Source organism: Neovison vison, chromosome 7 (assembly GCF_020171115.1).
Source record: "Neovison vison isolate M4711 chromosome 7, ASM_NN_V1, whole genome shotgun sequence".
NCBI classification, from domain to species: Eukaryota; Metazoa; Chordata; class Mammalia; order Carnivora; family Mustelidae; genus Neogale; species Neogale vison.
Genome location: NC_058097.1, coordinates 152631158 through 152655511, shown reverse-complemented (window position 1 = coordinate 152655511; position 24354 = coordinate 152631158). Strand labels below are relative to the sequence as shown.

Below are 24354 nucleotides of genomic sequence, written 5' to 3'. Positions count from 1 at the left end.
ATTGCTGACAACAGTATCAGAATAAGATGAATTTCCATTTGCTCATCCTGTCCTTTGGTTTCATTCTTTTCTTTAGTGGATGTCGAAGAGAATATTTAATTGTCAGCTCTATAGGTGAGGGAGGCTGCGAGCACTAACACTCACTGAAGAGAAATGGCAGACTGCCCCTGCTTACATATTGTGTTCCCAGTACATGTCCCAATAACTTTATTGTTTGCCATGCAGGTTGTGCTGGTTAAAGACTGATTGCCTCTCCGCTCCAAGTTCACTTTTTGCCTTCTTGGTGAAAATGTACGTTGGCCCTCTGAGTACTTTTTCTTTCTGAGCTGGAGCAATGCTGAACTTTGTCAGTGGGAGGGCACTGGTAAGCCATTGCAAAAGGAGAAGGTTTTGCTCCCTGGTTCCTATTTGGTCAGTCCACAGACTCAATGCAGTTTGTTGGCCATCTCTAGTCTACAGTGAGCTCCTCTAGCTCTTGCAACTTTTCCAAGGCCCAAATACTACAGTAAATAAAGCAGGCAGCACCCAGTGGCCAGTGGTTTCTTAGAAATCCACCAACAGCTCTTTTGGGTATCCTAGAAGGTGGATTTCTGGCAAGTTCCACTGGAGCAGTGTCACAGTCACTTTTCAGTGATCCAAGGCTGTTCGTTCTCTAATGAGGTCTGGTTTACAGACTTGAGATTTATCATTTTTTTTTAATGCTTAAGTATATGATTCACCTTAAATTAATTTTGCTATGGAATATGAGGTAGTCATCAAAGTCAAAGTCCATTTTCTCATACAATTATTTAATTGTTCCAGCTTTCCATTTCAGGGAGAATTTCTAAATCCCATTACATTGCTCAGACATCTTCAAAAATCAACCATATATGTATGATTTTATCTCAGTATTTTATAGGTAATACAGAAACACAATGACTATTAGTCTTGTTTTTAATAGAATAAATGAAAACACAAAATACCAAAATGTGTGGTATAGAAAAAAGCAACAGTTAAAAATAATCCATACTTGAAAATGCATACATTCCGAAAGGGAAAGTTTGAAAAACAATCAAACCTTCCCTATGAAGAAGTAAAAAGAAATGCAAGTGAAACACAAAGAAAGTAAAATAAAGGAAATGATAAAGATTCAAAGTCAGATGCATTGCAGATAGAAAACAAGTATCGTTGTTAATCTCGATACCTTTTATGTCAACCTGACCGTAAAAATAAAAGCTTTATGATAGAGCATGTGAGTTCCCAACAATGAACACACAGAGTCCAAAGTCTGTTCATCTCTAAGAAATGAAAGTGTTCTCTACATGACCAAAGCATTTGATAGATCACTTGTGGGATATATGATTCAGAAGAAAAATATGTGCCACACGCTTACAGATTACCTTGTTTTTTACATCATAGACAACAGGGTTGAGTGCAGGTGGCACAAGAACATAGATGGTAGACAGAAGAATGTGGGTAGGGGGAGCAACATGTCCAAAACGATGGCTGAAGAAGGAGAAGGCAAGAATATAAAACTCAAGAAAAACAAAAATATGAGCTGTACATGTATTAAATGCTTTGAGCCGTGCCTCCTTTTGTTGTAGATGAAAAACAGCCTGGAAAATAAGGATATAGGAAATGAGGATAAAAATCATGTCAAAGCCCAGTATGGTAAAACCCACAAAAAGACCACATGTTTTATTGACTTGGATGTCTTCTGCAGCTAACTTGACCACAGCCATGTGCTCACAGTAAGAGTGGGCAATTACAGTGGAATGAAAAACATGCAATCTTTTGATTAGGATGGGTTACAGACCAACCAGCACTGTAGCTCAGATTGCCACTATTACTATCATGTGAACCAAGATGGAAGGGGTAAGGATGGATGTGTGTCTTAGTGGATCACAGATGGCAATGTAGCAGTCAAAAGCCATAGCCAACAGAGTGCCAGACTCCGTGCACTGCAAGGCATGAATGAAGAACAGCTGAGCTAGGCAGGTGTCAAAGGCCATGGAGCAAGATCTGAACCAGAAGATGGCCAACATCTTTCCTATGTCGGTGGCTGCCAGCACTGCCAAGAAGATGTACATAGGCTGATGCAGGCTGCGTTCTGTAGGAATGATGATTAGTAAAGTGATATTTCCCAAAAGAGCCATGAGGCAAAGAAAGGAAACCCAATCCGAAACTGCACATGTTCTAGTCCAAGAATTCCAATCAAGATTACGGTTCTGGGGTTCATATATGAAGTATTGATGGATGCCATAGAGACTGGTATTCTGTCTTCTTGTTGCAGATTCTGACACCTGCAGAAGAAAATTTGGATAAGAAGTCAAAAGGCTTTATCCCTCACTATCATTCAGCTATCATCATACAACCATATTGAACATTGAACAAGTAAGTTCAGTTCTTTGGATGGCAGTTTGGCCAGAGTGTTCTGGTGAAATTCTGTAATACAAGTTGTAATGGCAGAAGCAAACAATCCTGTAGATCTTAACCAGAGGTAAAAAATGAGAAAATTTTGGGATCCCTGCCTTAGCCTTTGTGGAAATGGAAACCATGGAACTGAGAACACTGATTTTTGTCATTTTTCTTGAGTTCTAGCCTAGGTTGCTTGAAAAACCACCATTAGATGTTCCTTCTTTACCTAGATGACAACCCAATTTCATGGCAGTTTGAAATTCTCCTGGTCCTAATGTCCTAGAAGAAATCTTGTTTCTGTGTGTGCATTAGTTTATAATACTTTGGGAGTTTTCAATATTAACCACATTACTCCTGGTGCTGGGGAGGGAGTTATTTATCTCAGAGGTGCTGGCATTTGTTCTCAAAGAGGTTTGTTAGAATGGTTTGTCTTCCTTATATTAACTCATTCCTGATCAAAATATTGAACAATCTACTGTTTTTCAGTGCACTAAGTGTGGCCCTATGAGGAAATTTGAAGATGGTGGTCGTCTTTCATATACAGCCAGCTGAAATTAATTCTCTAAATAATTCATGCTCACTTATTTAGGATAACATGTGTAATAAGGAATATGAAATAGACTATTTTTAGGGGGGCTTAAGACAAAGAAGAAAAAGAGAAAGAAGGAGAAAAAAAGAATGTCGAGTTACCAAATTCAAGAAGAATGTAGGATAGTGTATAACAAAAAGCATAATCTAGCTAGTTTGGTCCTAGTCTGAAGCTAGGTTACCAGAATTATGTTTTTTCTCCCAGTGTTTAAAGATTAGCAGATCACTAACCCCTTGAGCTCTGGATAAGCTTGCATATCCTGTTTTGCATGGTAAACTCCCTACTTTTGCTTTTTAATAACTTTACACTATACTGTGAGTGATTAACTGTCCCAAAGCTCCTTTGAGTACAACGCCCAGCTCTTAATACCTCCCTAGTTCTACAGTTTTTCCTGGGGAATTCTTCTTGGGGAATTCAAATCAATTTGACAAAATCTTTTTTTTTCTCCCTTTGGTCTCAGTTTCATTAATCACTCTCTAATATTTTAACGATTTCACATTTTGTTCCAATCTTTCCATGCCTAAACACTGATTTTAGTTGCTCCCACAAAGAGATCTTCTCAGGTCTGAACCTTTGTACATACTGGAAAAAAATCCTTTATGAGGTAGTAGAAGTCTCTACTTCTGTTTTCCTCTGAATTCCAATTTCTTGAAAAAATATTGGATAAGTAGCTGTTTCATGGTCACATGGAATACTTGTGTGGGGGTTTAAAAAGGAGTTTTTTGGTGCAATAATTTTTATTTGAAAGAAAAAAATGGTAGAAGGACATTGTGATTTCTTTGCCAGTGATTCTGCAACAATACTAATGAGTGGACTAGAGTCACAATAGTCATAAATATGGATTAAAGTCATAAACACTATTCTGAAAATAATTGCTTTGATATTTCTATGTGGTATCTAGGGGTGGGTGGTGGTAGAAATAGTGAAATGTGTGAACACTATTGCTAATACTTATGTGTACAAGTTGCCAGAAATGACAGACACTGAGAGAGAAAGAGATCTTATAAATTAGATGTATCAGTCTTTTCTTAAAAATCATTCAGAATAGATAAAGAACAGGGGGTATAATATACAATGGAATATTAGCCATTCAAAGGAATGAAATTTTGCCATTTGCAATGATGTGGATGGAACTAGAGGGTATTAAGTGGATCAAAATAAATTGGAAAAAAATACCATGATTTCACTCATGTGGAGCTTAAGAAATAAAATGAATAATCATAGGGGAAAAAAGAGAGAGACAAACCAAGTTCTCTTAACTACAGAGAACAAACTGATGGTTACCAGAGGGGAGATGAGTGGGGAAATGGGTTAAATAGGTGATGGGGATTAAGGAGTGCACTTATGATGAGCACGAGATGATATATGGAAATGAATAACTATATTGTAGACCTGAAACTAGCATTACCCTGTATGTTAGCTGTTAAAGTTTAAATAAAACTTTAAAAAAATCATTCAGTAGTTGATAAAAGGCAAATATAAATATTATAGTTAACTCCACCTACTTGATGATAATGACTTTATCATATTACTTATTATTTATTATATTATCATATTACTTGCCTAGTGTGATGTAGTGATTTATAATTGGAAATACACAGTTGGTCTTCAACCCCTTTCCTGGCACTGGGCTACTAAAGCTCTTGGCATTTTCTAAGTGATAAGAGCAATGGGAACATCTTTTCTTGTAATAGTTTGTCCTTTGTCCTCAGTTCCTGAAATAGCTCCAGAGCAATAAAGGTAAAAGGAGTATCTTTTGTTATTCCCAACACCTTTTAACCACAGTGGAGTTTATGTTCATGAGGAGATTTTTGGAAAGCCCCTAGATTAACTACAGAATGGGGCTGGTTGTCAAGGGAATGAAACTTGTGACTCCTGTGTTGGGACTTTCAATCCTATCCCCAAATTCTGCAGAAAGACAAGGGCTGGAGGTTGATTTAATCACCTATGACCAATGATTTAATCAACCTCACTTATGTTTTGAAGCTTCCAGGAAAGTCACTAAAATACAGGGTCTAAGACCTTCTGGTTTACTGAACAGGTAGAGTTGATGAGAGCATGGTATACCTGCAGAAGTTAGGCAAGCTCCATACCCCTTCCCATATTGTACACTATGCAACTCTTACATCTGGCTGGAAGTAAGTAAACTGTTTTCCTGAGTTCTGTAGCCATTCATTCTAACAAATTATTGAACTCTGGAAGGAGGCTGTGGGAACCCCTGGTATTGTAGCCAAACTCGACATAAGTTCTGGGTAGTTAAGGAATCCACTACTTTTGGATAACCTAAGGTTAGCCTCTCAGACAGGGATGGTCTTACAGGACTGAGCCCTTAACCTGAGAAATCCAAAGCTAATTTCAGGTAGATAGTGTCAGAATTAAATTAGATATATAGGACACACAGTTGGTGTCTGCAGAAAAATTGGAGAATTGCTTATGTGGACCCCCCTAACACGACCACCACATACAGGTACATACACCACATATACTAGATAGTGTGAGAAGTGCTGGAGTGAATGTAGAGAAAAATAATGTGTATGTTTTCCTTTCACCCAGTATTCAGCAACTAGTTAAAACCAAGGGCTGGAAATCAGAAAGATGACCTGTATACTAATTTTGGATCCCTCATCATTTATGGACTCTTGCTGAAAGAGCCATACCTACTACTCACAGTTTACTCATCTAGAAATTAAGGATACTGTCCTCATTTGGCTAACGTTAAATGAGTTAATATACAGAAGAGATGAGTGTCTGGAACATTCAAATACACAAAATATGGTAGATTATAAAAAGCCTGGTGTTTTTTCAAGACAGAAACAGGCTATAGGATATTAAAGATAAATAAAACAAAACACAGAGAAGTGAAAATTTTTTCATGATAAAAATGAAAACTAAGGGATGCCTGGGTGGCTCAGTCAGTTAATCATCCGTCTTCAGCTCAGGTCATGATCCCAGGGTCCTAGAATAGAGTCCTGCATTGGGCTTCCTGCTAAGCCAGCTAGCCTGCTTCTCCCTCTGCCTGCTATTACCCATGTTTGTGTTCACTCTCTCTCTGTCTGACAAATAAATAAATAAAATCTTAAAAAAAAAAAGAAAGAAATGAAAACTCCATTGAAAGAGGAAATTTCTAGAGCCTAAGAGCTTTCCTCCATCATCTGTTATATAATATTGGCTATTCCTTCAAGTAGTCATCAAATGGTCACAAGTGAAAAAATAAAATGATATCCTAACTAGTTTACAGACTTTTTCTGCAATTAAAAAAACTCATATGATTTCTTTGAGTACATAGAACAAAAGCAGGAAAAATGAATGCTTCTAGATTTCATTAAATCCAATTTCTATGAAAGACAAAAGAGCATAAGCTTGATCACTCTTAGCTGTTAGAAAGTAATGTAACTTACATCATATAAGGAGCTGTCTCATTCCTATCTACTTAGAGGAAGAAGAAGAAAAGGTGATAATATTTGATCTCCAGGAAGAAAGAAGGTAAAAAGGAGATTGTGGTGTCCTTTATCCTTTGCCTTAGGGAAAACAGTTGCTGGAATCTGATACTAAATATTTTTAATGCATATGTTTCTCCTATCTTTCCTCTACTTTCTACATTTTTCAAATACCTACTACATTGCAGGTTACTTCAAAATAATCCTTTTTCATTTTCAATAAACCAGGAAACACTAGAATTAATAAGGAGCTAGTTAATCAGAACCCAGAAAGCTTGGGAATGACCTTTGGTTTTTTGGGATTCAGAAATACAAACTGTGACTTGATTACCTATGAAAATCTTTCAACTCTAAATTACATTAATGCAGCCCCTCATCTTTTTCTAATAAAATATTTTAAACACAGAGACAATGTCGACAGAGGGGGAAAAGAAAAAAAAAAAAAAAAACACACCAAGATTTAAAACCCCTATACTGTCGGGCGCCTGGGTGGCTCAGTGGGTTAAGCCGCTGCCTTCGGCTCAGGTCATGATCTCAGGGTCCTGGGATCGAGTCCCGCATTGGGCTCCCTGCTCAGCAGGGAGCCTGCTTCCTTCTCTCTCTCTGCCTGCCTCTCTGCCTATTTGTGATCTCTCTCTGTCAAATAAATAAATAAAAAATATTAAAAAAAAAACAAAACCCTATACTGTCAATGTTTACTAAAAGAAACTGCCATTACAACCCCTTATCAGCTACCAGTTCCCAATATGTAGGGACAAAAACTTACCTGGAATGAGCCAAAGGTTGGCTGGCATGTAAATGGGATGGTTGCATCAGTCTGTTTCCATCAAAATTTCTGGTACATATGAATGGAAGAGTAGCGGGATATTCTTGAATGCCTGGGTTGATCACGGAGCATCATTATCCTTCTGATCTCCCTAGAGTATGATTATTCTCATCCCAGTTGGCCATCCCGGTTAGCCAGGAGGTGCTCTGGTTTCTAGAGAAAGGAGTCTCCCAGGAATGAGAACTGGATAATATCTGGTCTTGGATCACATTTAGATCAAATTGGCTCTGAGTTCATGAGGGATTCTATAATACAATTTCATTGTGCTTACAAATACAGTTATGCCACCACCATTACTATTACTACTTTAATGAATGTCAGTCACCTGTTTCCCAAAATTTTATAGTAACTTTCAGATTTGAATGAAAATTGAATACATTTTTTCAGGAACAAAATTTTTCAAGTTTCCTCCATTAACTGACATATTAGATAAGTTACTATTATCACCTCTATCTCTTGATAGCCGTTTAAGATTAATTACAATGATGATGCTTATCCAGTGGCATTAGAGAGCTACTCAAAATTTCCAGATAATAAATTGCATAGAATATTAACCATAATATGTTTTTCCTTCCAGCAGTCTGGGAATACACACACACACACACACACACACATACATACACACATGAAATATTTATTTTATATAAAATTATATATAATTTATAAATATTTATAATTAAATATAAAATTATATTTTATATTATACACACACATATACATACACACACACACACACACACACACACACATGCTAAGATTTCATTTGTTCAACAGAGAAGGAGAGAAAGAGACAGTACAAGCATGGGGAGGAGCAGAGGAAGAGGGAGAAGCAGGCTCACCACCAAGCAGAGAGTCCGAGACAGAGCCCGATCCCAGTACCCCAGAACCACAACCTGAGTCGAAGGCAGATGCTTAACCAACTGAGCCACCCAGGCACCCCCCAGTCTGGGGATATTTTAAATGTAGTCTGTCCTTCTAACTTCAAGATTTTCAGTAGTTCACTCATTTACCATAGAAAGCCAGTAATTCACCAGTTGTAATACGAGGCTGGCAAAGTGCTTTCTTCTAGCAGAGTCCCAGATAACAGAACTGTAAATCATAATGACCAAAATGTGAGCATGATTCCCACGTAGATATTTTTTCCTCTGTTACTTTCAGTGTTGTTAAGCTGTGAGCAATTGTCCAGCTTCAGAATCATTCATCCAGCCCAAGTATTTATGCAAAAATCTATTTGAGAAGAAAACACTTTCAGGCAGAGTCAGTTGTCATTTTCATTCTTTTCCTTTTTCCTCTCAGTTTCCACAGCAATCTGTCTATGGGTCGTTTTATCTATTTAGTTAGTCTAGCTCAGTTTCCATGGAATCAAGTCTCATCAATCATCTACTCCTTCTAGTACAATAACACAACCCCTGTCGTTCAAAAGGTAGTTCTGTTCTTAATTTATTGCAACCTCCAGATTATTTTCTTTCATTTTTTTAATAGTTATTTAACTTTGAGAGAAAAAGAGAGAGAGTGTGTGATCAGAGAGAGAGAGAATCTCAAGCATACTCTTTGCTGAGTGCAGAACCCATCACAAGTTTGACCTGGAGCTTGATGTCACAACCCAGATCTCACCCTATGAGCCAAAGCCAAGAGTCTGATGCTCAATTGACTGAGTTACCCAGGAGCCACAGTTAACTGTATGTACACAGCCCTGTGCCTCCAGGATCAACTTACTATCCAGGGATTAGCCTCCTCAGGAAACCAAAATGGCCTCAGGACAGCCTTGGGGGAGGGGCCATAAATTATCCCAGACCCTACCTCCCAAAAGCCTGGGCTGCAGTGGGGTTGTGGCCATGGTTGGAACCTGTCAGCAACATCCCACAGAGGGTCTCCTATGGCTAATACCTGAGAAATGATTTATCTCAGAAGAGATAAAGTGTTCTTTGAGGAAGCAGGAAGCACTTGACTTTTTTTTTTTTTTTTTTTTAGCACTTGACCTTTTAAGAAACTACTTTGGAGGAGAGAAAAATTGGGAGTGGAGATGATTAGAAACGGGTGGGCCAGAGAAAAGTAAATTACAGATGACATAGCAGATGAGTATGAAAGAGGAAGGGGAAGGTCTTTGAGACCACCATGAGCTACTGCTCTGCATCAAGTCCAAAGCCTCTGCCCCAAGGTGACAAAGAGGATGAGGATTCCAGCAGGCACCTCAGAGCCTGTATGCCACACTCACCCTTTCACTGCTGGTACCCAGGCCCTGCCTTCAGTGGTGTGCTTTAACAGAAAAGAAAGACCCTCAGACAGCTGATATTTTTGCCTCCCATCAGTCAGCTGTGACCTTGTTCTCAGTCATGTTACACAGTGTCCTGGCTCCTCTAGAAGACAGGCAGGACTGCACATGGTACTCTATGTTCTTCCCTGAGTGATCATTTGCAGAGCAGAAGAGGAGTGGGAATGAATTCCAGTTGCCTTGTCCCTCCTTTCCCAAGTCAGAACAGAGGCCTCTCTCTTTGTGTGAGCAAGATAACTAGGTTGCTGTAACTTCTAAAGTGTGGACTCCAATTGGCCAGAAACTCAGAGAGACCAAAACACTAGCAAGTGCTGCTGTCCTGGCCCTAAGGCCAAACCTGTGAGAAGCGCCTGGGCATGGCTCCACCCAAAGGGCCTATTGTCAGCCGAAGGCCAGAGTCAACCAGACCTGGCCCATGATCTGAGGAGGCTGTCTCAATACTGCCCACAGGCCATCACCAGGTCCTTGTAGGTCCTGGGTGCCACACACTTCATCTTCATGAGCAGTTACAAGTGGACAGCTTCTGAGATCCCTCTCCCTTGTCTGATGAGGCCACTCCAGGCCTCCCACAGAGCCAGATCAGTTCATCAGTCCATAGCTCAGTAAACTGACACCTTCGTGGGTTTGAATCTCCTGTTTGGTGTTTGATGTCAGCTTTTTGTTTTCTCTGATGTCTTTGTTTACCTTCCTCACCCTTCTGCCTCCCAGCCAGGTCTCTCAGCCTATCTGTGCCACTGTGGGGTGTTTTCAAATCTTTCAGTCACAGTTGCCTGGCCTCAGGCTGGACAGTTCAGGGGTGAGAGTGAAGATAGGAGCCCTGTTTGTCTTGTTTCCTCTTTGTGATGGTTAATACGCATGTATCAGCTTGGCTAGGCTATGTATGCAGATCTTTGATCCCCAGTCCAGAGGTTGCTGTAAAGGCACTTTGTAGATGTGATTCACAAATCAGTAGATTTGAGTAAATTGAGTAGATTGAGTAAAGCAGATTGCCCTCCCTCCCATGGATAGACCTCATCCAATCAATGGAAGGCCCTAAGAGAAAAGGACTGAGGCTCCCCAGTGAAGAAGAGGTTCTGCACCCAGACTGCCTTTGAATTTGAGACTGCAACCTCAACTCCTCCCTCGGTCTCCAGCCTGCTAGCCTGCCTTACAGATTTCAGTCTTGCCAGTCTGCACAATCACATGAGTTTTCTCTCTGGAAGATGAGAGATGATAGATAGACAGATAGATAATAGATAGATAGGTAGTCCTTTTATATTCATATGTATATTCTAGGGGTTCTGTTTCTGTGGAGAATTCTGATATAGATTTTGATACTGAGAGTAGGGTCTCAAGGAAAAGAATCTTTTTTTTTTTTTAAGATGTATGTATTTATTTATTTATTTGACAGACAGAGATCACAAGTAGTCAGAGAGGCAGGCAGAGGTAGAGGGGGAAGCAGGCTCCCTGCTCAGCAGAGAGCCTGATGTGGGGCTTGATCCCAGGACCCTGAGACCATGACTTGAGCCAAAGGCAGAGGCTTAACCCACTGAGCCACCCAGGTGCCCCAAGGAAAAGAATCTTAAGGATGACTTTTCTAGATTAGTTTCAAGGTTTCTGGAAATGGTTTTATAATATGATTATATTTAAAGGTATTAGTGATCCAAAGGATCCAAAAGGATCTATGGACTTTTACTAGGGCAGTTGGGAAAAAGAAAATAATTAGATGACAAAGTTATTCCCTATTCCTCTTCTTGGTGACTATTCATTAAAATTTTATGATTTATCATCAAGCCTTAATGCTGGTGCTAATATTTAAATTCTTCTGGAATGTGGGGCATGGATGACTCAGTTGGTTAAGGGTCTGCCTTTATCTCAGGTCATGAGCCCAGGATCCTGAGATTGAACCCCACATCAGGGGTCCTTGTTCACTGAGAAGCCTGTTTTTACTTCTCTCTCTGCCTGCTTCTCCCCCTGCTTGTTCTCTCTCTCTCCTTCGAATAAATAAATAAAATCTTAAAAAAAAATTCTTCTGGAATGTGTTGTTTCCCATGACTTAATATCTTCACTGAGTGGAACAGCTACTGGGTTTTCAACTTACTCCTCACCATAGAACTAAGCTAAAAAATCAGAGTCCAGGACAAAGGTCTAATATGCTATTACCTTACTGGAGACTCTGATATCAAAACATTTGAATAAAGGACAAGAAAAGTAAGAGGTCCTTGATTATGATGTGTTATGCAGCTGGCTTTTCCTAACTGTGTCTACATGATCTATCTCATGGGCCCATTCTATAAACTTTTATCTCATAATTGATGCTTGCAAGAGAGGAAAGGGGACATTCTTCACCCACTAACACCTACCTGCCATTTGTAAAAGGATCACTCCATTACATTTTCTGATTCATAGTGTTGATTGCTCTGACCCTAGGAAGGGGATTTGGAGCATGGCATAAGGTGCAGCACTATGTGGCTGTACTTGAATTAAATTATTCAGCGTCCATTAAGGGTTTGTCATCTCAGATCAGTTGGAACAAGAGGCACCTTAGACCAGTGGTTTTGGAGGCTGCTTAAGAAGCACTTGATTTAGTTTTATTTTCCATGTTTTTAATAATTCTGAACTTTCAATAAATGTGTGAATTCTTTTGTTTTCCCAAACTAAGTCCTCTGCATATCTTAGGCTGAGGCACTTGATTTTCTATTATTTACTTATTTGTGTTTAAATTTATATAAGAAACTATTCAGAGAAATTAAGTAAGCATTTACCTTTAAAGAAATTTTTAGAAACTGTCTCCTACTAGTAAGAACAATAATAATAATTATTAATAGTAGTTGTAGTATCTACTGCATGTATGTAAGATTTGGAGTAAAGATCTGATTCACCCAGGAAGTGTGTAGGAATTAAAGTTAATGAGGCATTAATGAATCAAGCTGAAATGTATGGGGAAAGCAGAAAACCCTTCACTATATATGAGGCTTAATAATGGGACCTACAAAATATTTACATCTTTACCAGATTATCAAAATCATGATGCATAGAGAGATACATTTTATGAAATAGTTCATTTTTCTTACAATTTTGTATGTCAAATACACTTTTTATGATTATATTTACTAGCAAACATATTTATCTTTATTTATAAATGCCAAAGAATATTATTTTATGGGGAAAAAATAGAGACTCAGTCCATTTAGGAAATAATCTTTATTCATAAATATTGAATGCTTGCTTATTATGTTTTAGGTATTATTACAGTTACTAGCAATTGAACAAAACACAGGGATTGAGTAAAGTAGGACTATGAAATTTATATGACTTGCAGAGGTAATGTTATTTGTCCAAATAAATATAAAAAGCTATAGTATAAATGTCCTCTCACATACACTTAGGTTATTATAAATGTATTTAACACTTAAAAGAAAACAAGAACACCATTATTAGGTTATATATGGACATATAACATATTTTAAAATTTAGAATTACCCTTGTATTTTTCAGTGTTAATGTACTCATGAATTAGGTCCATTCTTCTCACCAATAACAAAGTAATAGTAATCATGTATCTGAACATTGCTGATGGAGTGTTGTTTTGGGGGGGTTTGTTTGCTTGTTTGTTTGTTTTTTCCTAAAAAGAGATGGACAGGTTCACTTCTCAGCACTGTGAGACTCTGACTATCTGTCATTGTGAGCCCCTAATGCTGCTGAGTTCAGGAATTCTCTTCAAAACTTTGATTCTTTTCCATTAGCTGGGACATTTATAACTTCATTTAACATGATGCAACTTCCCCAGGTAGTCACCTGTCAAGAACCTTGTGTTTTTAACAACTCTTTCATGTAGTTGTGAGAAAATGAAAAGGCACAGCATGGCACCATTTCAGTTATGAATGTACTACAGTTGGTCAAGGAGGAGAAATCTAGTTCTCTCTGACTCCACAGCCAAGGTTTTAAATAATGTGGTTAGATTAATATAATGTCTGTGATACCTGACAACATTCTTGAAGAATTAATTTTACTTATACTCTCTGTATATTTTACTCTTATATTGTTTTCTGTGTTATCAAAAGTTTAAGACTGCTTTATATCAGTGTTTTCTTCAAAACTACCACTCCTAAAGATGCTAGGGTCTTTCATCCCTCTTCCTAAATGAGTTTTTGTAAGGTTTAATAGAATCTGTAGAGCTGAGTTTATTACATATAAGACAGTATTGTATTGTATTTTCAGTACTTTTTTACTGACTTATTTTTGTCTGTCTTGAATGCACACAAAAATAAATTAGGAGCTGGAAATAAGTAACATATTCCACAGTCAGGCCAATACATATCTTTAGAGTAAGAGCTTCAGTTTTTCTGGAGGTGTTATTTTTTTTTTTAATCTTTGCATTTAGGTAGAGGTGAAATTTGCAAAACAGCCAGAAAGGAGGTGTAAATGCTTCTAATCCATGAAAATATTTTCAGTGTTTGTACTATATTAAAATGTTAAATTGAAAAATTGAAATATATTACTTAATAATGTAAAGAATCACTTCATATTATAGGTACCTTATTTTCATATATTATTATACACTCATTTTTCTTAAATTATTATAAATTCATTTTACTTAATGTGAAATTCACATAACAAAGAAGTGAATATCCATTAGGTACTCTCATAAACACATTAAAAAATATAAAAACATTTGTCAAAGTATTTGAGAGGAACTGGGAACAATGAAACTTTAAAATCTAAGAAAATGGGCAATTAAAGATTCCTGACACTTATGTGTATCATCATATTATTAGATATCTGATCCCTATTTTTGAATTTTTTTTAAAGATTTTTTATTTATTTATTTGACAGATAGAGAGAAATCACAAGTAGGCAGAGAGGCAGGCAGAGAGAGAGAGAGGAGGAAGCAGGCTCCCCGCTGAGCAGAGAGCCCGATGCGGGACTCGATCCCAGGACCCTGAGATCATGACCTGAGCCGAAGGCAGCGGCTTAACCCACTGAGCCACCCAGGCGCCCCCTATTTTTGAATTTTAATTAATGGATAAACTACTTGAACCCTGCAGTGATGTAAATTACATTGTTTCTATGGTTTCTATCCACTTGGAGCCTGAAAGTTAGGAGACTAAACAGAACATTGAGACAGCCTCATGACAATCAGTTCAAGATATCCTGTATATCTACTTACATTATTAACATAGGAGCAAAGAAGAAAAGTAAACTGATTTCTGCTTACCAACCTTCATTGGGAAAGAAAGAGTAGACTTACCCTAAAAATTCTGCCAAATGTTCCAGCAAAGCACTAATCAAAGATGACTCTAAAAAAATGTTTTCCGGGTTTTTTATCTACTGTGATATGACATTCATTTCTATTAGAAACACATTGTGTTCACAATGGAGTGGTGTTGGTAAACTCTGAGACTGAAGACTCACGTAGAGGCTGTACAGATGACTGCCAAAAGGTACAATAACTGCAACAGATAGGATGATTCTGGATTTGCATTTATAGCATCAGTTTTCCTTTGTTAAGAATAAAAATTGTACTCTCAAGCCTCTTATTTATGTCATCTTTTGGGGGGAGTGGAGGAAAGTGTTAATTATTTTTAAAAACTTTTTGATATATTTCCCTAAGATTATATTTATGAGGTAAAATAAGGAAAATTAGGGAATTTGAATATAGACATAAAATGATTTGGACATAATATTCTTGGAAAGAATATTATAGTACTGTTACATACTCTAAGATTTATTTGAACATTTACCACAGATAATTAGAATAAGCTTAGACTTACTAATAGACATTTCACACAGAATTCTGTTACATTATTTGAACACCAAGTTTAATCAGAGAAACTTAAAAACATTAAATTATAGGGGCCTATCTGCAAGTTTTCTGATTTCTCTTTTCTTCAAGAATAATGAACTACCACAGTCAGAGGCTACAGCCCTTCAGCACAAATAATGAGAACTTAAAAACAGACTTAAATCAGGAATTATTTCCCAAGGCTTGGATTATTTGTTATGGCATATCAGTTTGCGGCTTCAATTACTGTTTTCTCACATGGACAAATATGCTGGCAACTGCTTCTCAAGTATTAATATGAAGGTAGCGTTAATGTTGTGACTACAGGCAGCTCATCCCTAAAGACCAAGTATAGTGTTCCTTATTTCCCAATAAATACTTGACTCCCAATAACTACACACTCTCTGATTTGTTTGGTCCTTACCCCATAGATGATAGGGTTGGGGGCTGGTGGAAGGACCACATAGGTGTTGCCAACAAGAATGTGGACATAAGAGGGTATTTTTTGGCCAAATCGGTAGTGAGAAAGGAGAAAAGAGAGGGTGTTTAGAAAACAAACATGACCGCGGCATGAGAGCTGCACGTGCTCAGCGGCTTGTGGCAGGCCTCTTGCAATTTGAGGCGGAATACAGCATGGATGATGTAGCCATAGGAGATTCCAACAAGTACCAGAACAAGAACAATGAAGGAAGCAACGAAGAGACTATAGATAGCATTGATTTGAATGTTGGCACAAGCCAACTTGGCAATGCCCATGTGCTCATGGTAGGTGTGGGCAATAATGTGGGCATTGCAAAAGTCTAGACAGTGGATTAGGTAGATCATGGGCAGTGTGAGCACGACTGCACTCAGTGCAACCCCTGCTCTAATTCCTGACAACACTCGGACTGTCAGGATAGTTGTATAGTGGAGGAGGTCACAGATGGTTACATAGCGGTCAAAGGCCACAGCCAGCAGAACATCAGATTCCATTCCTGTGAAGGTGTATATGAGAAAGATCTGGCCACACAAGTTCCAAAGCCGATTTCATGAGCATTAAACCAAAAGATACCCAACATTCGCGGTACTGAGGTAGAGAGGCAAGAAAGAATGATAGAATGGCAAGAAAGAAGAACATTGAATTCCAGAGGGTTCTTTCTGTCCATACAACTGTCAAGATTGTGACATTGCCAATAAGAGCCATAAAGTAAATACAACAGAATGGCAATGAAATCCAGGCATGGGCGGTCTCAAGCCCTGGGATGCCTAAAAGAAAAAAGGTGGATGGATGGAATATGGTTATATTTTGATGGGGCATTCTGGATTTGGCTAGAATAGGAGAAGAAGATATGTATGTCCATTCCTAGAAGAAAAATAAAGCACAAAAATAGTTTCAAATTATTTCAAATTAATTCTTGTTTTATTGCAGTGCAAGAGAAGGCATTGATATTGTTTCCTAACTGGTTCCTTATACTGGATTTACCAAAAGGAAGATTCCCATTACTGGACACAATTGAATTCAAAGGACACAACATTTATGATGACTACTAGCACAGTCAATGCTTACAGATCATATAACATCTTATGCAGTTCTGATCCAAAATATTCTACAATCTGGTACTTTTTTCATGAGTGAAGAGTGGTATCTGGATTAACACATAATGTAATAACTACCTAAATTGAGGATGTTGAGGACAAACATAATAAAAGCAAAGACAAAAATGTGTAGCTACATATACAGGCCACAATGATATAGAAAAACACAGATAGTTGTCTTTCTCTGCTTGACTTATTTCGCTAAGCATGATACGCTCTAGTTCCATCCATGTTGTCGCAAATGGCAAGATTTCGTTTCTTTTGATGGCTGCATAGTATTCCATTGTGTATATATACCACATCTTCTTGATCCATTCATCTGTTGATGGACATCTAGGTTCTTTCCATAGTTTGGCTATTGTGGACATTGCTGCTATAAATATCCGGGTGCACGTGCGCTTCCGATCACTATGTTTGTATCTTTAGGGTAAATACCCAATAGCGCCATTGCTGGGTCATAGGGTAGCTCTATTTTCAACATTTTGAGGAACCTCCATGCTGTTTTCCAGAGTGGTTGTACCAGCTTGCATTCCCACCAACAGTGTAAGAGGGTTCCCCTTTCTCCGCATCCTCGCCAGCAAGTGTCATTTCCTGACTTGTTAATTTTAGCCATTCTGACTGGTGTGAGGTGATATCTCATTGTGCTTTTGATTTGTATTTCCCTGATGCTGAGTGATATGGTCTCCCTGATATGAGGAAGTGGTGATGCAACATGGGGGGTTAAGGGGGTAGGAGAAGAATAAATGAAACTAGATGGGATTGGGAGGAAGACAAACCATAAGTGACTCTTCATCTCACAAAAAAAAAAATGAGGGTTTCTGGGGGGAGGGGGGTTGGGAGAAGGGGGGTAGGGTTATGGACATTGGGGAGGGTATGTGCTTTTGGGTAAATTGGAAGGGGAGGTGAACCATGAGAGACTATAGACTCTGAAAAACAATCTGAGGGGTTTGAAGTGGCAGGGGGGTGGAAGGTTGGGGTACCAGGTGGTGGGTATTATAGAAGGCACAGCTTGCATGGAGTACTGGGTGTGGTGAAAAAATAATGAATACTGTTTTTCTGAAAATAAATAAATTGGAAAAAAAAATAAACTAATCCAAGTCTACTTTCAAATAACACCCATGAGAGTAACTTTTAATAACAAATTAACCCTAATACCTCCCTCCTATCCTTTGTATCATTGCTGGCATTCATTTTGCTTATACATGTACATGCACATACATTTATCTAACAGGTAAATATTTATTCAAAATAATTATAGCAACTGTGTGTAAATGTATGTTTATATATAATGTTCATATAACTATTTTGAACAGTCAACACTTTAGATAAATTACAAACAAGAAAACTAAAAGATTTTATTTTACTTTCACTTATTTCGTCCTTAATACTCTTCCTTTCCTTAAGCAGATTTGGATGTTTGACCTATATCACTTTCCTTCTCTCTAAGAATTTACTTAACATTTCTTTCAAGCTGGTGTACTTATACCAAATTATCTCAATTTTTGTTTGAGAAATTTTTTATTTCTCCTTCATTTTTGAAGAATTATTTTTCAGGGTACAGAATTCTCCTTTTTTCCCCCCTCCTAACACTTTAATTTCACTCCACTTCTATTGCTTGCATGGTTTCTGAGGACAAATTAAATGTAATTTTTATCTTTGTTTCTTGATAACCAACGTGGTGGTGTTGTTGTTTTTTAAACTCTGGTTTCTTTAAGGATTTTTTCCCCCCATCATTGACATTTTGCTGTTTGGAGATGATATGCCTAGATCTATTGTTCTGTTGGCATTTATCCTACATGGTAGTCTCTGAAATTCCTTGATAAGTACTTTGGTGTCTGGCATTAATCTGAGAAAATTCTCCATCAGTATCACTTCAAATATTTATTTTGTTCCCTCTCTCCTTTTTCTCCTTCTGATATTCCTGGAGTTACTCATATGTTCCATATTGTGTTGTTATTAGTTGTCCTACAGTCCTTAGACATTGCTTGCTTGCTTGATTTTTTGTTTGTTTGTTTGTTTCTTTTTCTTTTCTTCTTTTTTTTTTTTTTAAGTCTTATTTCTCTTTGCCTCTCATTTTGGGAAGTCTCTATTGAGGTATTCTCATGGTCAGAGATTCTTTCTTTAGTATGTCCAATATACTAGTTAATAATTCCCTCAAAGTCTTTCTTCATTTCTGTTACTTTTTTGAACCTTAGCATTTCTTTTTGGTTCTTTCTTAGGATTTCCAGCTGTCTGCTTACATGGCCCATGTGTTCTTGCATGATGTTTGTTTTATCCAATAGAGTCCTTAGTATATTAATAATAGTTTTCAAGAGTCGTGGTCTAGGAATTCCAACATCCTTGCCATATTTAAGTTTGGTTCCAGCTTTGGCTCTTTCTCTTCAAATTGTGTTTTTTTGCCTTTTAGTATGTTTTGTAATTTCTTCCTGACACAATGTCCTGGGTTTGAAAACTGCCACAAATAGGCCTTTACTAATGTGGCAGTAAGATGTAGGGAGAGGGGGGATTGCTCATTGTTCCATGATTAGGTCTCAGTCATTTAGTAAACTTTTACATCTGAGCTATAAATTTCCTGTGTTTTACCCAATTTCCCCTTCATTCCTCTTAGGAGGAACCAGATGTCTAGGGTGGACTGAAGTTGGCTTTTTCCCTTTTCCTACCTGGAAGGCTAGAGCCAGCCAGAATTGAGTATTTCCTTTCCTTCAGACCAGTTAGACTCTGATAAAACCTTACCAGGTTAGGGTTTGGCTAACTAGATTTTTCTAAATGTAGATCTTGTTAAGAAGAACAGAATGCTCTGATGTATTTTAAAATGGTTCACTTTCCCCTGCCCCAGCTGAATGAGAGGATTTTCTTTTATAACACTGTGAGGACTGATGAGTTCCTGTATGTAAAACTTATGAAAGAGTGGGGACCAATCAATGAATGGGTTCCCCTGGAGTTTATCTCTCAGGTTTGCCCACACTAAGCCTCTAGCAACTTTTCAATTGTGGTTTGTATTTTCTTATCCTGGCACTGCTTCCCATGGAGATTTCTGCTCCAATAAATTGTATTCTTCTGTTTTAACTTACTGGTTTCTTCAGCTTCAGAAGCAGCAGTTTGCCCTGTGATCTTGCTTCTCTTATGGGCCCAAGAAGAGTTGCTGACTTTTCAGTTGGTTCCACTTTTTACTTGTTGTTAGGTTGCAGTGTAAACTTCCAGTGTCTCACATTCTAGACTGGAAAAATGAAGTCTGAATTCTGTTTTTTGTTGTTGTTGTTGCTGTTGTTTTAAGATTTTATTTATATATTTGACAGAGAGAGAGAGCGAGAGATCACAAGTAGGCAGAGGCAGGCAGAGAGGGAGGGGGAAGCAGGCTCCCTGCTGAGCAGAGAGCCTGATGTGGGGCTCAATTTGAGGCTCAATCCCAGGACTCTGAGACTGTGACCTGAGCCGAAGGCAGAGGCCTAACCCACTAAGCCACCTAGGTGCTCCTGGATTCTGTTGTTTTAATCCATCCTGCCACTCTTTGTTTTGACTGGGGATTTTTAAACATTTACATTTAAAATAATTGTTCATAAGGAAAGATTTACTATTATCATCTTACTGTTTTCTGTATGTCTTATAATTTTTTGGTCCCTCCTTTCCTCTCTTACTGCCTGCCTTTGTATTTTTTTTAATTTTTTCAATGACACTTCTTGATTCCTTAACATTTTTTTTGTGAATATTTGACAAATATTTTCTTTGTGATTGCCAGAGGGATTATATATAACATCCTAAAGTTATAATAATGTATTTGAAACTGATAACAACTAGACTGCAATTGCATACAAAAGTTCTACTCCTCCCTTCGGAGCTTCACCATCCACACTCTATGTTATTAATGTTACAAAGTACATCCTTTGTGGGAGGCTAAGATAAGGCTTGAGATGAGGACCAAACCAGGCCCTGACTTGTGCCTGCTTTAAAGGCTGAAGAGCCGAACAAAAGGCTTAGGTCGATGAAGTCGAGTAGCACGGAGAAAGGGTCTGTGCTGTGTGCTGTGCGCTCGCCGACGTGACTTCCCACACATTTGCCTGTCAGATAGAGATGATTTGGTCGGGGTCACGAATTCTTGGCTGGTCCTTGCTGTCCTTGCACAGGCCATAAGCTACACCATTGTAAAATTGTGCTATGCTTACGTAAACTATGTCTTGAGTGGCCTTGAAGTCAGTACATCTGGTGCTAGAGGGTCTGCTCTTGGTGCTTGGGTAATAGATAATGGGAAAGCTTGAAGGGTTTTCTGTGCATGTTGCAAACTCTTTCGTAATCAGTTAAAAATAGATACTTTTTTGTAGTTGTTTCTGTTAGCTATATAATGCCTCACAGCCTTGAATAAAATTGGCACTATTGGACATCCTCCTTGGTGCTCCTCCTGCCCCCATCTCTTTGTCTTTTAATTTCTTTTCACCATCCTCTTACCCTCACGTTCCTGGTCGATTTGTCGCGCCAGCCGCAACAATCCTTATATGTCCTATACCTATTAACTTAGATTTATAATTCTGTTTGTGCTTCTGTCCTTCCTATCCTGTAGCAGAATAAAAAGTAGAGTTATGAACCAAAATTGTGATCATACGGGTTTTTATATCTGTGTGTGCTTTATCTTTACTGAAGAACTTTATATTTTTGTATAGGTTTGAGTTACTCTCTAACTTCCTTGAATTTCAACATAAAAGGGGTGCTTAGGTGGCTCAGTGGGTTAAGCCGCTGCCTTCGGCTCAGGTCATGATCTCAGGGTCCTGTGATCGAGCCCCGCATCAGGCTCTCTGCTCGGTGGGGAGCCTGCTTCCTCCTCTCTCTCTGCCTACATGTAATCTGTCTGTCAAATAAATAAACAAAATCTTTAAAAAAAAAAAAAAGAATTTCAACATAAAAGACTCCCTTTAGCATTTGTTGCAGAGAATGTCTAGAGATAATGAACTCTCTCAGTTTTTGTGTACCTGGAAATGTCCTAATTTTTCCTTTATTTTTGAAAGGCAGTTTTGCTAGATAAGGAATTCTTGGTTATTTTTTTAAATAATTTAAACATACCATCCCCCTCTTCTGGCCTGCAAAGTTTATGTCTCAAGTTGACACTGGGATGAAGTTGATGTATACAAGGAATAAAGAATGTGTTCTGTATTTTTTCAGTTTCCTTCAGGCCCTATTATGTGATTGATAAATTATACCAAAATACTAAGAGATGGCTTCATCTGTAACTATCCCTGAAATTAGGAAGATAATCAAACCTTTTACCAAAGTACTAATACTGCCCCTCTCCTAATGATTCCATAAGGACCTGGTTGTGTCAGATGTTATCCCTGCTTATCCTCTGAGATTACCATGTTGAAACTGCTATATATAGAAACTGCATGTTTAGGTTGCTTCTTTATTCTGAATCAGTTTCTTCATGAACTAATTAAGGTTATGAAACAAGAAATGGATGGAGAGAAAGATATAATCTGAATGATCTAAGGAAAACTTTCAAGGACATGGGATTTTCTTAAACTCTTTTTACTTTCTGAATGTCCTGGAGTCAAGAGGGAATATGTAATTCTTTGAAATTGAGAGAATGCACATTTTTCATTCTTTATGGATAAAATGAAGAAAAAAAATTCTAGGAAGCAAAGATCTTTTAAAAGATATTATTAAGTGAGGGTTATCTCTTATTTTGACCATATTTCATATTATATGAATCTATTGGAGGAACAAAATAAGGCTACTTCATGATCTCCATATTCAATGACAGGTTGGCATTTTCAGGGAGATGATACCATAGAGGTTGTATTATGTGTGTTTGTACAAGAAAAAAAAATTAGAAACCAGCATGTGTGTATCTGTGAGTGTGTGTACTTTCCAATTCTGTTTTTGCAATGCTCTGTATTGTATCTGTAACCCCAACATGTACTTAGCACTTAAACAAGTGATAGCCACTCCATTAGTCTAGATTATAACATTTCCTATTGGTTATGTGCTTACACATGAATGTTGGGGACTTTTGTTTACTCACAGAATTTTATTTCACTTTAATCTCTTTGTAACCTTTGAGTCCAGCTATACTAGATTTATTTCATTACATCATGATTGTCCTTCAGGTGGAACTTCGCTTATGCTCCTTTCCTTTTCCTTTGTTTTCCTTTGTTTCCTTTTCCTTTGTGTGTGTGCATATGGGTGCAGATAGGTAGGTATGCATTATTTATATCTATACCTAAATATCTATATTCAGAACTCAGGGGAAAAGCTCATGCAATCTTCACATTCTAGCCTAAGTAGAAGACTTTTCTTAACTCACTAAACTTAATTTGATCCCTTGCTGTCATTTCTGTATAACTCATCCTTCCCTCTCCTTTGGGAAAAAAATTTGCCTTATATATTACCTGTTTAATTTTATAGTGTAATTACCTGTTAAAAGCTAAATCATGGGCAGGAGGGAAAGCCATAGTTGTGTTCTTCAAGTGTTTTTCACTATAATAAAGCTAGGTTCTAGTAAATGTAAAAGCCTAGACCATATATATATATATATATATATATATATATATATATGGAATATAAGAGTTTTGGCATGATTCAGGAAGGCCTATATAGCGATAACTCTGTGTAACTTATTAGTTCATATTGCATTTAATGAGAATTTGTTTGAGATATAAGGAAAGCAGATTTTCCTTAAAAAACTGATGACAACATAACTACATACATGCTAAGTATTGCCTTAATAGGAGATAAGAAAAGCAGAAAACTAGTAACCAAGGGTTACTCTACAACTAGAGCATTTGTAGTGACTTAAAAGTTAGTTCTTTTCTTCAACTCTCCCAGCTCCTGCCTCATGCTCAACCCCTTTATCCCAGGGCTTCTTTGCCACGGAGGTTTGACTATATGTTGGAACTATAGGAAGATGTATTGAGAAACCCACTGCAGTCAGTAACTGGTACCTAAAGCATCATTAGGTAAATATACCAGTCCAATAAATAAACTGTTGTGCATGTTTGGAAATTCGGGTTTCTGGATCAATAAATGAAGGAGCACTATTAGTATACAGCTATGCAGTGAAATAATCTAAATCTGAAAAAAAGAGGATAAAAAGGTAGTGAGGGGTTAATGTTAAGAAATACCTTATCTTTACAAACAGATATCTGCTGGTTCAACAAAACATAATATGTGCCTACTTAAGTAGTACATGATAGAAAGAAATAGGCAAAAAGAAAAAAGAAACATCATTGATAAAACTGACAGATTAGTAACATATGCAGAGTGGCAAGTGAAAGGCTAAAGATAGAAATAGAGTTGATTCTACTTCAAAAATTGTGCCAAAGTCTTCAATATTGTGTCCAGAGAGGGACAAAGACCATTTATTTCTATTCCTCGCATGAATGGCAGAGTGGATTATAAGGGTCCTTTCAATAACTCCTAGATATTTTCACAAGGTCTCTGCTAGATCACTTCCAGTTATGGAAAACTCACTGACCTGAGGGAAATACTGAATGAGAGCTTAAGGAAGAA

The 24354-nt window shown here is 37.7% G+C and overlaps 2 pseudogenes; both read right to left on the bottom strand.

Moving 5' to 3' along the window:
- Nucleotides 1–1322: 1322 nt before the first annotated feature.
- On the bottom strand, nt 1323–2242 carry LOC122914146 (annotated as a pseudogene).
- A 13404-nt stretch (nt 2243–15646) lies between these two features.
- On the bottom strand, nt 15647–16582 carry LOC122914145 (annotated as a pseudogene).
- Nucleotides 16583–24354: the final 7772 nt, after the last annotated feature.